Here is a 3457-nt window from a genome sequence, read left to right on the forward strand (position 1 = left end):
GCCGCCGCCGCCGCCGCCGCCGCCGGCCCCATCCTCCCCCTGCCGCCGCCTCCTTCTCCTCGTCGTCTTGGTCTTCCTCGTCGTCGTCGTCTCGGGCGGCAGCGGCGGGGGAGGCCCGCCCCGCCGCCGCCCTCCCCAACCCCCCGCGGCCGGCGGGCTGAGGTGAGGAGAGGGGCCGCCCGCGCCTCCGCCCTAAGGCGGCGAGCGCGCAGCTCCGCCGGCTGCCGCGCTGCGCACTTGTTGCTCCCGCCCGCTGCCGTCGGGCCCCCGCCCCGGGGGTCGATCGGGCCGTCGGTCGGTCGGTCGGCCGGTCTGTCAGCCTGTCGGTCTGTCCCGCCCCGTGGTCGGCGCCGTCTGCCCCGGCCCCGCCGCGGTGACTTCCCCAGCGCCCTCTGCACGCGCGGAGGCGGCGAGGGGGGGGGGGGGGGGGGGGGGGGAGGGAGGGGGAGCCGGGAAAGGGGCGGAGTCCGGGCCCCGCCCATCACCCCCTCCCCCGGCCTTCCGGCCCAATCAACGACCGCGCCTCCCGGGCGGCGGCCAATAAGAGCCGAGGGGGCGGGACCTCGGGCGTGACGGACGGCAGCGGGCGGGGCCCTCGGCGGAAAGAGGAGGCAGGCGAAATGGAGAAGGAGAGAGGGGCGAGGAAAGTCTATCTGGAATAGTAATCATGGTGGGGTTTGTTCAGCGCTTCCTGTGTGCAGAGCACTGTTCTGAGCGCTGGGGGAGATACAGGGCCATCGGGTTGTCCCACGAGGGGCTCACAATCTTCTTCCCCATTTTACAGATGAGGGAACTGAGACCCAGGGAAGTGAAGTAATCATCATCATCATAATAATGATGGTATTTGTTAAGCGCTTCCTGTGTGCAGAGCACTGTTCCAGGCGCTGGGGGAGATACAGGGTCATCGGGTTGTCCCGTGTGGGGCTCACAGTCGTCATCCCCATTTTACAGATGAGGGAACTGAGGCCTAGGGAAGTTAAGTAATAATAATAATGATGGCATTTGTTAAGCACTTCCTATGTGCAGAGCACTGTTCTAAGCGCTGGGGGAGATACAGGGTCATCGGGTTGTCCCACGTGGGGCTCACAGTCTACTTCCCCATTTTACAGATGAGGGAACTGAGGCCCAGGGAAGTTAGGTAATAATAATAAGGATGGTATTTGTTAAGCACTTCCTATGTGCAGAGCACTGTTCTAAGTGCTGGGGGAGATACAGGGTCATCAGGTTGTCCCATGTGAGGCTCACAGTCTTCATCCCCATTTTAAAGATGAGGGAACTGAGACCCAGAGAAGTGAAGTGACTTGCCCACAGTCCCACAGCTGACAAGTGGCAGAGGCGGAATTCGAACCCATGACCTCTGACTCCCAAGCCCGTGCTCTTTCCACCGAGCTACACTGCCCTGTAATATCCCTCTTATTTAGTCATTTATATTGTTATTTATTTATATTAATGTCTGTCACCCCCTCTAGACTGGGAGATCGTTGTGGGCAGGAATGTTGTTTATATTGTATTTCCCAAGCGCTTAGTACAGTGCTCTGCCCACAATAAGTGCTCAATAAATATGAATGAATAAATGAATATGGGGGGGTGGGGGGAGACAGGGGCGTGAGGGGGTCCCTGTCAGGGACCAGGGTGGGTGAGCTCAGCCCTCTTTCTGGTTGGAATTCCTAAGTGAACCTCCACGCCTTTCCAAGGGGCATTTTAGAGATGAGATGAGTAGTGACAGAGGGTATAGTCATCCATGGCTAGGACTGAAAAACCATGCCCCTGCCTGTCCTGGTACATGAAACGGCGAGGAGAATGCACTGCCTCTTGTCTCAAAAACACCTGGAGGAAATAACACGGCCTTCTTTTCTACTGTACTTCAACCACCTCACATCCCTCATGATCAGAAAGCCCTTTCCTCTTACTTGAATCCCTCTTAATGTATACAGGACGGGGGGCGGGGGGGAGGGGGGAGGGGAGGGACCAATCTTCCTTCCTACACTGGAAGATATTCCTTAGTATCGATGCCTTTCCTCCCACTCCCCGGCTTTCTCTATGCCCAGCTAAGAGGGTGCTATTACGCCTTTCCTTACAGGGCTAAATCCCTCACACCATCAGTAAGAGGTACTCGGGTTGCAGACCTGACCCCCAGATTGTAGATGACAGGAGAACTTTCAGGTCTGAAAGATATTACTCCAAACTCCACCCCCTTCAACCAGCACCAAATAATGGAGCTGGGCATTTCTCTGGGGAGATTGCCAAACCCCAAACTGTGTGCAGAGCACTGTACTAAGCGCTTGGGAAAGTACAATATAGCAGTACACAGAAACATTCTAGCTCCTCAACAGGTCCTCCACTTCTCCCCTCTGCCGGCCAACAGTGGCCAAAAAGTTCATTTTATCTCTTGCTGGGCAGGGAGGGTGGGTGTGTTCTTTCATCCATCTTTTTTGATCTTGGTTTCAGGAAGGGAAAGTGACTTTATTATAAATTGGAGTCTTCAGATCTGGGATTTATGTTCAGAACCAACTCTAATCAGAGGCAAGCCCACTGGAAATAACTTGTTTCCCAGTGTGGTTTGTGAAACCTACAATTAGCATTTGTAAGGAATACCCAAGTAGCACAACAAAGGGTGTCAAACCATTCCAGATGGTGGGAAAGAGTTTTAATTCCATTTGGACAGGACTAGTGGTATTTCCCTAGTTCATCTGACTCCTAGTTTAAACTGTACCTGGAGGTCCTGATTAGATAAAAAAAGGAGTTTCCTCACAAAGTGCTTCTTGACACACTATCAATCAGTGTTACTTATTGAGTGCTTACTGTGTGCAGAGCGATGTATTAAGCACTTTTTCTTTTAGTATTTGTTAAGCACTTGCCAGGCACTGTATTAAGTGCTGGGGTAGATACAAGATCATCAGGTTGGGCACAGTCCATGTCCCACATGGGGCTCATAGCTTTAATCCCCATTTTACTGAAAACTGAAGTACAGAGAAGTAAAGTGACTGTGGCAGGGCCCGGATTAGAATCCAGATCCTTTGTCCTCCCTAGTCCGTCCTCTTTCCACGAGGCCATGATACTTCTCCATTCTCACTTGGGAGAGTACAATATAACAGAGTTGGTAACTATGTTCCCTATCCACAAGGCGCTTAGAGTCGAGAAGGGAAGACCGACATTAAATTATGACTATGTGTATAATTCTGTGGGGCTGAGCTTGGGGTATCCAATGCTTTAACAACTCCGTTGTCTTTCTTAGAAGCCCAACCACATGTTTTTTTCAATTTGTACTAGGATTCTTCATCACAGAATCTAGTATTCTTCCCAGAATAAAACCTTTTCCATGATTCTACAGTCCAACCTGAAGTTCTGAGAGTCTCTTCCTTTGGTACCAGTCTATGAGAAAAATAACACCAGGGTCCTTAAATCAGAGACCATTCAGGGCCAAATAAAAAAGGGAGTTCCTCGGCTGCTATGTCAC

The sequence above is a fragment of the Ornithorhynchus anatinus genome, chromosome 9 (assembly GCF_004115215.2).
Source record: "Ornithorhynchus anatinus isolate Pmale09 chromosome 9, mOrnAna1.pri.v4, whole genome shotgun sequence".
Taxonomy (NCBI): Eukaryota; Metazoa; Chordata; class Mammalia; order Monotremata; family Ornithorhynchidae; genus Ornithorhynchus; species Ornithorhynchus anatinus.